The following is a 14,503-nucleotide window of genomic DNA, read 5'->3' on the forward strand; positions in this document are numbered from 1 at the left end:
AAACAATGTAAAATATGAGGATAAAATGATAAAAATATGTACTTTTATTGAAAATAATGATGAAATTATACCACTGGGCGAATGTCAAGATAGTTAAATTATTATATTTGACGATTTCATTCTTGAAAATCAGGATGTAGTTAGAGAATATTTTGCTGTAGGTAGGCATAAAGGGATACACTGTTTCTATTTAGCTAAGACATATTCGAAAATACCGAAACAAATAGTAAGGAATAACATAAATTTTCAAAATATGTTTAGACTGGATGATATAAATTTAAGCCACCTGTATCATGAATTTGTTAGTGGCGATTTCAAATTTGATGATTTTAAAGCTAAATGTAGTAAATGCTAGAATGCAAACTAATTCGGTTTTTTTACAATAAACATGACTAGGAAGCTAAAGAAGGAAATTATCATCATAAGATAATTAATTCATGAATAAAATAATGTTTTTTAGCTTTGATAAATATTTGCAAAGTATGAGCCAGAGGTTGTTAAAAAGCCAGATGAAATGGAAAGATAAAGAAACAATTTAAAAAATGAATTAAAAATCGGAAGAAACAACTAAGAACACAGTATGAAAAATATAAAAAAGACGATCAGCCTGTTGTTGGTGTAATCGAAAAAGTTAAAGAACAAATTGAAGGTTTTGGTGACGATGTACTGGAAGCTATAGAAGGAAACAGAGAAGTCAGGAAGCTGATGGTTCCTTGTAAATATTCAGAAGAATATACCAGCAATTGGTCAATATGATAGTGATAGAAGAGATTATACGTTACTCAGAAATACAAGATTTATTGAATTATGAAGAAGAGGTGAAAAATAGAGAGAAGCACCCCACTAAAAAAATAAACCACAGTGAAGAGAAAGTTTTTGGATTAAGACCTGTTGATATATGTAAATTCGTTGGCATATGATCAGTAAAATTAGATGGAGATAAATTAATTATAGATGAAAGGACATATGAAGGAATACACCTTTTAATGAATCTCTTAAGTAAAAAACTGATGTCTATGGATGAGATGAATACAAGATTTACTGGTTCTGACTTAGCATATTATGAGAATATGTTGTACCACTCAGGAGCATTATACTCTGGTAACAATGCAAATAAAATAAAATCAATTAGAAGTAATAAACACATATATTTAATAAAAGGAAGAGAGTAGACGTGAAGGCTCAAAGAGAAAAATATGGAGAGAAACCAATTGAATATGTCTGGATGAATGATGTCCATAAATTTATTAGCAATAATTCATAAAGAAGAATTAGTAGGAAATAAAAATTATCATAATGAAAAAGTCCATATAACACAAATGGTAACAAATAAATTTAGTGATTTCATAGTCAACAACCCTAAGGAATTCCATATCTAATCAGAATTCTCAGTAATATTCCTCACACATTTTGGAAAAACGAAAAGGATGGGATTAGTCAGTTGGGCTTTAAATAATTTACCAATGCCAGAGATGCATCTATGAGGTTATGCATGCTCTGCCCTTTTTACCAGACTAGATAAAAGGTTAGTTAGAGGAGATCAAGAAATAAATCCATTACATGAAGCATGCAAAACAACATGATATTGCATGTAGCAACCATAAGGATTTAGAAAAAAGACATGAAGTAGATAAAGAACTTCAGTTAGTTGCAAATGAAAGAAGGCATGCTTTTGGTGCTTCAATTGGAGAGAAATTAGCAGCAACTACAGTAACAGGAATGAAGTATGGAAAGAGAAAATTAGGTGTGGGTCTGGATCTTTATGATAATGTCTTCTGGTAAAAGAGTTTCATGGACCGCGACCTTACATCCTGGAAGGTTTACCAGAAGATATGTCATCTGGTCGTGAAGGCCTTCATATTTATGATAATGGTTGGGGATGACAAAAATATTCATTCTTCTAAAAAATTTTACCTATATAAATGAAGAATTTCAGCATTGATCATACTTTGCTACCTCGCTGCAAAACTAAACCAAAAGTAATTAAAATTAAACCAAACAATGAGTAGTTACACAGTACTGAGAATTTTTTCATTGATGTACAAAAAAGAGGGATAAGAAGGCAGGTGGAAACTTGCTTGTAACATTAGGTATTCCAGTTGTGAAAAAAGTTTAGAATATCTAACAAAAAAGAATAGATCAGCTACATGATCAAATACCACACAGTACTAAAGGCATATCAGTCTTTTCAACAACCTAACGTAAACTGTCCATAATCACTGCCGTGAGCTCTTCACTCGGAAAGGTGTCCATCTCCACTTGACTCCAGCGGTGTTCCGCTACTGGCTGTTTTTCCATCGGCTTAAAGTCAGCCCCACCAAAAATACGTCGTTCTTATGTTCTGCAGACATGATTTGACTCAACCACTTTCTGCGCTAAACTAGTATATTACAATGATATTTAACTAAAGGATGCTGTAAACATTCGGTCACACTCAGACCTTTCACAATAATTGCAAATAAAGGTTGCTCATAAATAAATAAGCTAGTATTCTTGAACAAGTGCACTCACGTTGAATGACAACACACTGTGATAAAATATTATTTAATCAATTATTTATGTCTGTTTTATAGAAATGTCTTTTGTTCTTTTTTGAGTAGTATTGTCAGCTAAAACATGCAACTGACCACTTTCAAATTATATTGGTTTTAATAGCTTTTGTAATCAACATTTTAATAAAGTTACTGCCAAAATATTAAAATATTCATTGAATAACTAAACGAGTATGATAAGGTATAAGGTATTCATGCTACATTCAGCTGGTGTGTCATTATGGAGAATATAATGTTCCGACAGACATTAGCATGGTAAAAAGAAACAAAAGCCGTGGTAAGTCCATAACACATGAATGCCTTTAAGGGATGATACGAAGAATCCAATACTGTCATCTGAGATATAACTTAACTCTGACCAAACAGGCCACGAAGGACCAGGCGTCACTGCATGTGGATACGGAGGGGCATGTGGCAGCACACCGCTCTCCCTGCCATAAGTCAGGTTTCTTGACCGGAGCCGGTACCTCTCGATCAAGTAGCTCAGTTTGTCTGACAAGGGCTTAGTGTACCCCACTTGCCAACAGCTCTCGGCAGACCAGATGGTCACCCATCCCAGTGCTAGCCCAGCCCGACAGCACTGAACTTCGGTGATCTGATGGGAACCGGTGTAACTACTGCGGCAAGGCCGATGGCCATCTGAGATATAGTTTGTTGAAATCGCACGGAGCATTTAAGAGCAGTTAATTCAAAGATTCATTGTGAAAGTATTTAATACTGTCAAATAGTAACTTTTGTAGGTTTGAAGATTTGCAAATGTTATTGTTTCATTGGATTTGTTTCATTTATCTAGACTGAAGTGCTAAAGAAACTGGTATAGGCAACTGTATTCAAATACAGAGGCATGTATCTAGAATGAAATTTTCACTCTACAGCGGAGTGTGCGTCGATATGAAAACTTCCTGGCAGATTAAAACTGTGTGCCGGACCGAGACTCGAACTCGGGCCTTTGCCTTTCGCGGGCACGTGCTCTACCAACTGAGCTACCCAAGCACGACTCACGCTCCGTCCTCATAGCCGTTTTAATCTGCCAGGAAGTTTCATATCACCGCACACTCCGCTGTAGAGTGAAAATTTCATTCTAGAAACATCTCCCAGGCTGTGGCTAAGCCATGTCTCCACAATATCCTTTCTCCCAGGAGTGCTAGTTCTGCAAGGTTCGCAGGAGAGCTTCTGTGAAGTTTGGAAGGTAGAAGACGAGGTACTGGTGGAATTAATGCTATGAGGACGAGGCGTGAGTCGTGCTTGGGTAGCTCAGTTGGTAGAGCACTTGCCCGCGAAAGGCAAAGGTCCTTGGTTCGAGTCTCGGTCCGGCACACAGTTTCAATATGCCGGGAAGTTTCACAGAGGTATGTAAACAGGCAGAATACTGCGCTGCCGTCGGCAACTCCTATATAAGACAACTGTCTGGCGCAGTTGTTAGATCGGTTACTGCTGTTACAATGGCAAGATTTTAGTGAGTTTGAACTTGGTGTTATAGTCGGCGCACGAGCGATGGGATACAACATCTCCGAGGTAGCGATGAAGTGGGGATTTTCTTGTGCGACCATTTCAAGAGTGTACCTTTGAAAATCAGGAATCCGCTAAAACATCAAATCTCCGACATCGCCGCAGTTGGAAAAAGATCCTGCAAGAACGGGACCAACGACGATTGAAGAGGATCGTTCAACGTGACAAGTGCAACCCTTCCGCAAACTGCTGCAGCTGCACGACACTAAGCTTTACGCCTAGCCTGGACCCGTCAACACCGTCATTGGACTGTTGATGACTGGGAACATGTCGGACTTTCGTTTCAAATTGTATCGAGCGGATGGACATGTACGGCTATGGAGACAACCTCATGAATCCATGGACCCTGCATGTCAATAGGGGACTGTTCAGGCTGGTGGAGGTTCTGTTATGGTGTGGAACGTGTGCAGTTGGAGTGATATGGGTCCCCTGATACGTTTACATATAACTCTGACAGGTGACACGTCCGTAAGCATCCTGTCTGATCATCTGCATCCATTCATGTCCATTGTGCTTTCCGAAGGGCTTGGGCAATTCCAGCAAGACAATGCGACACCCCACACGTCCAGAATTGCTACAGAGTGACTCCAGGAACACTCTTCTGATTTTAAACACTTCCACTGGCCACCTGGCTCCCCAGACATGAACGTTATTGAGCATATTTGGGATGCCTTACAACGTACTGTTCAAGAGAGATCTCCCCCTCCTCGTACTCTACGAATCTATGGACGGCCTGCAGGATTCATTGTATCAATTCCTTCCAGCACTACTTCAGATTTTAGTCAAGTTCATGCCAAGTCGTTTTACTGAACTTCTGCGTGCTCGCGGGGGCCCTACATGATGTTAGGTAGGTCTACCAGTTTCTTGGCTCTTCAGTATGTGTTCGCTGATGTATTCAGATATGCTCTATTATTTGACTGTGATTTATTGTCGAATTTATAAGTGCTGTAGGAAGCCATGTTACAGCTTATCTGACATCTGTTGACGTCTCTGGACCTGGGTTCCCCTGGTGCGGTCGCGACGTGCCTTCGGCATGTCGCTTAGAGTTCAGATGCACAAATTCACCTCCCCTCGTCCCATAACTATTATGTTGTTTGAGATAAGCTATGTACGTGAACAACGTGATGGTGGAAAGAGCAAACTCTCGAATTTTACATGCTTCCCGATAAGTAGCAGCAGTGTGCGTATCCACTTCAGTTCTACTAAAATTGGTGTCGAGACAATAGAAAGCGTTTTATGTTCTACGTTTTGCGCAGTGCGGGTCAGAAATAACTGTTAGCTGGACTTTCGTACTACACACATCAAAAAAAGTTTTGCATCGCTTCGGTTCCGAGAGTTCCGGAACCTGTACAGAAAATTAGAACAGAGATCAACACAAACATCGTCTCCGCCCTTTTTGTTGCTCATGAAAACCACACATTGCATGTTGCACCACCATATAGCGAGACCTTTAGAGGTGGTGGTCCAGATTGTTGTATACACCGGTACCTCTAATACCCAGTAGCACGTCCTCTTGCATTGATACATGCCTGTATTCGTCGTGGCATACTATCCACAAGTCCATGAAGGCAATGTTGGTCCAGATTGTCCCACTCCTCACGGCGATTCGGCGTAGATCGCTCAGAGTGGTTGGTGGGTCACGTCGTCCATAAACAGCCCTTTTCAGTCTATCCCAGGCATGTTCGTAGGGTTCATGTCTGGAGAACACGCTGGCCACTTTAGTCGAACGATGTCGTTATCCTGAAGGAAGTCATTCACAAGATATGCACGATGGGGGCGCGAATGCCTCGTCAGTATACTGCCGATATGGTTGCACTATCGGTCGGAAGATGACATTCACGTGTCGTACAGCTGTTACGGCGCCTTCCATGACCACTAGCGGCGTATTTCTTCCCCCATAATGCCACCCCAAAACATCGGGCAACCTCCACCTTGCTGCACTCGCTGGACAGTGTGTCTAAGGCGTTCAGCCTGACCGAGTGTCTGGCACAGGCGTCGAATGCATCCGCCATAGTTTCACAAGGAGTCCGCAGTAATCCGTTCGCCGTGCAGCTCGACAGCTCATGTCCCCGATGTCCGACTGGCGTGTGTTGCGTCGACGTGTACACATGAAACCGTACAAAATTCAGTTGCTGCAAGATCTTCGTGAAGGTGACAGACAACAACGTGTGGAGTGCTGTAATTTCGTTTTAGGAAAGACGGAGGATGACAGTTTTCTTCCACACTTAGTGTTTAGTGACGAGGCAAAATTTCATTTAGATGAAAAGGTGAACCGTCATAATATGAGAAAATGGGGTACAGAATAACCGCATGAAGTTGTACAACATGAGAAGGACTCTCCAAAATTTAATGCGTTTTAGGCAGTTTCACGGGAAGAGATGTATGGTCCATTTTTCTTTGCCGAAATCACTGTTACTGGTAACACATATCTCGATATGCTCGAGAACTTTCTTTTCCCACAGTTGGAGACTAATTCGTACGACTTCATTTACCACAGCATGGGGCACCGCCACATTGGCATCTGGAAATGCGAGAATTTTTAAATCAAAGCACTACTGAACGATGGATCGGTCACACTGGACGAAATGATTCAGCGTCACATTACTGGCCTGCAGGATCCATTGACGGGTGCCTATGGGGGGTGCGCGCCCCTCCCTTGCGACCGGGGGAGGTGGCGCAGTTGTTGACACACTAGACTCGCATTCGGGAGGACGACGGTTCAAACCCGTCTCCGGCCATCCTGATTTAGGTTTTCCGTAATTTCCCTAAATCGTTTCAGGCAAATGCAGGGATGGTTCCTTTGAGAGGGCACGCTCGATTTGCTTCTCAATCCTTCCCTGTTCCGAGCTTGCGCTCCGTCTCTAATGAGCTCATTGTCCACGGAACATTAAACACTAATCTCCTCCTCCCTTGCGGGGCCTCCCGCAATGCCACCCGCGCCGCCCCCGCCAGTCAGCCCGCACGCTATTGGTTCTTTTTGTTTCGTCAGTCGACTCGGCTGAACCGAGTTATCGAGTAGTTGTACTTTCCTATGTATCACGCACGTCGGCGTCATCGTATTTTATACGTTTCTGTCATACCTACGAGAAAAGTCGCGGCCATCCTAGTGATCTCGATAGGTTATTTTTTTGGCATTTGTTCGAGAATAGTCGCGAATATTCTACTGTTTTCTTGTATAGAGAACCTTCGAGGTCGACAATTAAGGAGGATCGATTTAATAGCTTAGCTCTGTTGAACACTCACCCTGACATTTGTCCTATTGACGATGTAATTAATCAATTTGCCAGGAAGATTGTTGGTTTGCGGAGGTTGAAGGGACCAGACCACAAAGGCCATCGGTCCCTTGCCAGGAAGAAAAGGAGCGTAGAATTAATCATTTAAGGAAGAGAACCACAATTCTAACTTTTTTATATCATAAGATGGCATTGTCTTGTATATGTGTATAATCAGTTTAAATAAAACTTTCTTAAACTTTGGATGTGACTTGATTATTTTTTATTATTGTAAAAGTAAAGATAGTTCAAGATATCTTTAGCGCTCCCTCCTTGAGGTTTTTCTGTATCCTTCACTGCCAGGGTCACCAGATCTGACTGTGTGTGATTATTTCTTGTGGGGGTTTATAAAAGATTCTGTTTGTGTGCCTCCGTTACCATCGCATAACAGCAGCTGTGGAAACTGTAACTCAAGGCAAGCTCGCTGCAATGTGGGAACAATTTGAATACCGTATTGATATATGCCGTGCATCTCAAGGGGGGCATACTGAACACGTATGACAAGGTATGGAAAAAAAAGCTTTTTGAGTTTCCCATTCATCATATGTATATGTACATGTTTACTAGTTTCAGATATATAGACGTGCCAAATTGGATGATTCTTTTTGACACACCCTCTATTACGACATGTTTTAAAACTTATCTGAAGATAGTCATTGCTGACCGAAACTGGTAGTGTAGGAACCTAAAAATTTTGTAATCGTAGACGGAAGTTTGTTGTTGTGGTCTTCAGTCCTGAGACTGGTTTGATGCAGCTCTCCATGCTACTCTATCCTCTGCAAGCTTCTTCATCTCCCAGTACCTACTGCAACCTACATCCTTCTGAATCTGCTTAGTGTATTCATCTCTTGGTCTCCCTCTACGATTTTTACCCTCCACGCTGCCCTCCAATACTAAATTCGTGATCCCGTGATGCCTCAGAACATGTCCTACCAACTGGTCTCTTCTTCTGGTCTAGTTGTGCCACAAAATTCTCTTCTCCTCAATCCTATTCAATACTTCCTCATTAGTTATGTGATCTACCCATCTAATCTTCAGCATTCTTCTGTAGCACCACATTTCGAAAGCTTCTATTCTCTTCTTGTCCAAACTAGTTATCGACCATGTTTCACTTCCATACATGGCTACACTCCATACAAATACTTTCAGAAATGACTTCCTGACACTTAAATCTATACTCGATGTTAACAAATTTCTCTTCTTCAGAAACGCTTTCCTTGCCATTGCCAGTCTACATTTGATATCCTCTCTACTTTGACCATCATCAGTTATTTTGCTCCCCAAATAGCAAAACTCCTTTACTGCTTTAAGTGTCTCATTTCCTAATCTCATTCCCTCAGTCTCACACGACTTAATTCGACTACATTTCATTATCCTCGTTTTGCTTTTGTTGATGTTCATCTTATATCCTCCTTTCAAGACACTATCCATTCCGTTCAACTGCTCTTCCAAGTCCTTTGCTGTCTCTGACAGAATAACAATGTCATCGGCGAACCTCAAAGTTTTTATTTCTTCTCCATGGATTTTAATACCTACTCCAAATTTTTCTTTTGTTTCCTTCACTGCTTGCTCAATATACAGATTGAATAACATCGGGGAGAGACTCCCTTCCCAACCACTGCTTCCCTCTCATGTCAGTCGACTCTTATAACTGCCATCTGGTTTCTGTACAAATTGTAAATAGCCTTTCTCTCCCTGTATTTTACCCATGCCACCTTCAGAATTTGAAAGAGAGTACTCCACTCAACATTGTCAAAAACTTTCTCTAAGTCTACAAATGCTAGAAACATAGGTTTGCCCTTCCTTAATCTAGCTTCTAAGATAAGTCGTAGGGTCAGTATTGCCTCACGTGTTCCAACATTTCTCCGGAATCCAAACTGATCTTCCCCGAGGTCGGCTTCTACCAGTTTTTCCATTCGCTGTAAAGAATTCGCGTTAGTATTTTGCAGCTGTGACTTATTAAACCGATAGTTCGGTAATTTTCACATCTGTCAACACCTGCTTTCTTTGGGATTGGAATTATTATATTCTTCTTGAAGTCTGAGGGTATTTCGCCTGTATGATACATCTTGCTCACCAGATGGTAGAGTTTTGTCAGGACTGGCTCTCCCAAGGCCGTCAGTAGTTCTAATGGAATGTTGTCTAATCCCTGGGCCTTGTTTCGACTCACGTCTTTCAGTGCTCTGTCAAACTCTTCACCCAGTATCGTATCTCCCATTTCATCTTCATCTACATCCTCTTCCGTTACCATAATATTGTCCTCAAGTACATCGCCCTTGTATAAACCCTCTATATACTCCTTCCACCTTTCTGCTTTCACTTCCTTGCTTAGAACTGGGTGTCCATCTGAGCTCTTGATGTTCATACAAGTGGTTCTCTTTTCTCCAAAGGTCTGTTTAATTTTCCTGTAGGCAGTATCTATCTTACTCCTAGTGAGATAAGCCTCTACATCCTTACATTTGTCCTCTAGCCATCCCTGATAACCATTTTGCACTTTCTGTCGATCTTATTTTTGAGACGTTTGTATTCCTTTTTGCCTGCTTCATTTACTGCATTTTTATATTTTATCCTTTCATCAATTAAATTCAATATTTCTTCTGTTACCCAAGGATTTCTATTAGCCCTCGTCTTTTTACCTACTTGATCCTCTGCTGCCTTCACTACTTCATCCCTCAAAGCTACCCATTCTTCTTCTACTGTATTTCTTTCCCCCATTCTTGTCAATTGTTCCCTTATGCTCTCCCTGAAACTCTCTACAACCTCTGGTTCTTTCAGTTTATCCAGGTCCCATCTCCTTAAATTCCCACCTTTTTGCAGTTTCTTCAGTTTTAATCTACAGTTCATAACCAATAGATTGTGGTCAGAGTCCACATCTGCCCCTGGAAATGTATGGTCCCTAAACCTCTGTCTTACAATTATATAATCTATCTGAAACCTGTCAGTATCTCCAGGCTTCTTCCATGTATATAGCCTTCTTTTATGATTCTTGAACCAAGTGTTAGCTATGATTAAGTTATGCTCTGTGCAAAATTCTACCAGGCGGCTTCCTCTTTCATTTCTTAGCCCCAATCCATATTCACCTACTACGTTTCCTTCTCTCCCTTTTCCTACACTCGAATTCCAGTCACCCATGACTATTAAATTTTCGTCACCCTTCGCTATCTGAATAATTTCTTTTATTTCGTCATACATTTCTTCAATTTCTTCGTTATCTGCAGAGCTAGTTGACATATAAACTTGTACTACTGTAGTAGGTGTGGGCTTCGTATCTATCTTGGCCACAATAATGCGTTCACTATGCTGTTTGTAGTAGCTTACCCGCATTACTATTTTCCTATTCATTATTAAACCTACTCCTGCATTACACCTATTTGATTTTGTGTTTATAACCCTGTAGTTACCTGACCAGAAGTCTTGTTCCTCCTGCCACCGAACTTCACTAATTCTCACAATATCTAACTTTAACCTATCCATTTCCCTTTTTAAATTTTCTAACCTACCTGCCCGATTAAGGGATCTGACATTCCACGCTCCGATCCGTAGAACGCCAGTTTTCTTTCTCCTGATAACGACATCCTCTTGAGTAGTCCCCGCCCGGAGATCCGAATGGGGGACTATTTTACCTCCGGAATATTTTACCCAAGAGGACGCCATCATCATTTAATCATACAGTAAAGCTGCATGCCCTCGGGAAAAACTACGTCCGTAGTTCCCCCTTGCTTTCAGCCGTTCGCAGTACCAGAACAGCAAGGCCGTTTTGGTTATTGTTACAAGGTCAGATCAGTCAATCATCCAGACTGTTGCCCTTGCAACTACTGAAAAGGCTGCTGCCCCTCTTCAGGAACCACACGTTTGTTTGGCCTCTCAACAGATACCCCTCCGTTGTGGTTGCACCTACGGTACGGCTATCTGTATCGCTGAGGCACGCAAGCCTCCCCACCAACGGCAAGGTCCATGGTTCATGGGAAGTAAAGAAATTTATTCTAACATTGAGCCAAATTTCAAATTTATGCGTCGGAATGGAAGACAATTACGGGTTTTGGAAAAGTGATCCTTTAATTGTGTTGCGCAGTGTAATTTTATGGCAACATTTTGGTGGTATCTATAAAAATAAATTACAGGCGTTGATTCCCAGTGCAATTCGGACTGTCATGTGTTAGCTTTTACCGCAAAAGTGGGTGCTCCCGTTATTTTGCTCAGCCCTTTGCCTTCAGTGGCTGCGTTATTGTTGCAGCGCGCGGCCAGCTGTTCGGCGCGACCTTGCACCGCCCCCGCCGCCGCCCCCTCCCCCGCCCCCTGCGCCGACGCGCTTGCGCGTCGCCGGGGCCGCCGCGACGCTTTGGCCGCCGCCGACGGCAGCGCGAGTTGCGAAAGGAACGCCGCTGCCGCAGCCCACCGCCGCCGCCGCCGCCGCCGCCGCCGCCGCCGCCTCATCGCAGACCGCCCCCAAGGTAAACACGCCGCCACAAGTTGCGCTCGCTGCTTGCCTCGCACCAGCCCAGGCTATCCACAACCAGTGCAGATGTCTTCCCTTTCGTGCAGCTTCCCTTTCCTGATAAACTGTTTTTTGTTATACGACATTAATTCACTGACTGCGAAATCCTTGGCATCAACTGTATAAATATGCCACCCATTAGTGACACAAAAAAATTTGTGTCGGACAGCTACTCGAACCCAGTCCGTCACAAATGTTCACATGTCACTATTGGGTAGCAGATTTATTCCTAATAGACTCGATGTCAAGGATTTCGCATCAGTGAATTAATTTCGAATTATTTGTCACGGCTGTGGATCGTCAACAGTGTCGTTCTTCCAGACATGCATCTAATTTGTTAGTCATGAAATGTTCGGCTGGCTTCATATAGTCTCTCATTTCTTTCTTTCGTGTGACCTTTTCATTTCCATACATATGCTACACAGTGGCAGAACTAGAGTAAGTCAGCCTGGAAGCATTCCCTGGGCGGTGTTTCTGTGGGTGTGTAGTCCTGTGACTGGCAAAAACAATGAGGAAGTACCGAAGAAAAACCCAAAAGAAAGTAGCTTTCATAACACATTGTACTCATCTTTAGCCGTACCAGTGAACACTGAAATTAGAAAGCATGGAAGTAATGTAGTAAATCCTTAACGCGATCAGATGCGAATTTTTGTAAGCAAACAAATCGAAGTTGAATAGGTAATTAATGAAGTTTATTTCCAGTTCCTCCACTTCGTCAAAAGAAGCGTCTTTTGTTGAGTAGTTTTGCATACATCCTACATGATTTCCTAAATTGTCCTGAATTTTTAGATTTCGTATTTTTAATTTCAGTGTTAGCCTAAATTACTGGAATATAATACATTTTTGTGAATATCTTCTGCCAATATTTCATAGATCACTGGTTACCCTGGGTGTAATCATATGATGATATGATTTCAGAATATTGAAAAAAAAGGCTGCATCCATATTCATATTAATAATATCATAAGATTATCTACACTAGCCGGTCGAGGTGGCCTAGCGGATCTAGGCGCTACAGTCTGGAGCCGCACGACCGCTACGGTTAGTTAGGTTTAAGTAGTTCCAAGTTCTAGGGGACTAATGACCTCAGAAGTTAAATCCCATAGTGCTCAGAACTATTTGAATCATATCTACACTATTGAAATACGTATATCGTTTAGGTGTCAAAGTATTCTAACCTAAAACTACTACATGGATAATTATCAATTGTTTGAGGTACAAACAATTTTGTGTACTTCCTGTCAAAATTAAGTGCCTGGTGTAGGACACGTTTATTAAGCTCACAGAATCAGTTGTACAAAAAATGGCAATTTGAGATTTTTGTCTTCGCCCTGTGGATAAATTTCTCTGTAGTCCTGCGATTCAGGATCCACTTTATTGCCGTATTGTTAGTCCCAAGCACGTTGGCGTTTTAGAAAAGATGGTGAACGGAAAGCCTCACGGAGTCAAATCTGCAGAATCGATTTCTTAGGCGAGATTGCTGGCTGCCATTTCGTACCTCTTGTTGGTATTCATGCAAAAATAAGGTGTAGTGACATTTTTAATAATGCGTTACAGATGAATGTAGATATTGCTAAATCTGTGGACGGGAAAATAAGAAATGTCGAATGAATAGATCATTTATTTCTTCCTGAACCTGTCACCAACATTTTAAAATTTTTTCGTTGCACAGTACCTGAGACGTGCCCATCATCTCTATTTCACGTTTTTCCACTGTCCACATTCTATTATTTCAAGCAAGACCAGTCGCGAAAAAAACGTAACACTAATAACAGTTAAACGGCACATTCATGCAAGCAATTTCAGTTTTTTTTTTAGTCTTACGCATGCAGAAACACCTTCAGAAAATACAACTTTGACCATAGATATAATTTTCCGAAGCAAACAGAGATCGGCAACATGGCGAATACTGCGCTGTTTTTGAGCAGCATACAAATGAAAAAGTGTTTGTGCCACGATTATACATGCGAAAATCGGAATAGCAACAAGCAGAGTAATCTATCGTAAATATACAACTCGCGAAATATAGTAGCTCGAAATTGTTATTTTGCACAGACTAGCTGGCAGCATCTAAATTGCGGTAGATGTTTTAACGATATACTAACTGAAAATTGAAATTTGTATTAAACCAACTGAAAGAATGTGAAGGCCAAAACGCGTATCGGCATAAATTAAAATGCATACAAAACTGGCTGACTGCTGCATTGCTTACAATATACCGACGAAAAAAAATCGCAACAGCAACAATGAGCTGTGCGACATAAACGGAAGTTGGTAGGCGTGTTTCCACATCTGCAACATGACGTCTGTTCAAATTTCGCGCCAGTCGCGTAAGAGCGGCGCTTGTAGTGCACTATGTGGCTGCAAATCAGGTTTGCTTTAAACGCATGCTGTAACGGTCGCAAGTGTTAGTCACCGTTGAGATCAGACGTGGTGAGTTGACGTTAGTCAAGAATGCCTTCAAGGCTACAAAGACGCCATTACCGACACCTCACTCAGTCCGAAAGAGATCGTGTAACAGGGGTACGATAAGCTGGATGTTCCTTCTGCAGAAAGACTTGGCAGGAATGTAGCCACTGTAGACGATTGCTGGGAGCGGTGGTCACGAGAAGTCCAAGATGTTACTCCAGGCGGGTGTAAAATGAATGTGCGCAACGGAAAATAATAAACGCTAA

At 41.6% G+C, this 14,503-nt stretch overlaps 1 pseudogene; it reads right to left on the reverse strand.

The window, feature by feature from the left end:
• Nucleotides 1–3,070: 3,070 nt before the first annotated feature.
• LOC124614363 lies at nucleotides 3,071–3,188 on the reverse strand (annotated as a pseudogene).
• Between the last annotated feature and the right edge of the window lie 11,315 nt (nucleotides 3,189–14,503).

This window comes from Schistocerca americana, chromosome 4 (genome assembly GCF_021461395.2).
Source record: "Schistocerca americana isolate TAMUIC-IGC-003095 chromosome 4, iqSchAmer2.1, whole genome shotgun sequence".
Taxonomy (NCBI): Eukaryota; Metazoa; Arthropoda; class Insecta; order Orthoptera; family Acrididae; genus Schistocerca; species Schistocerca americana.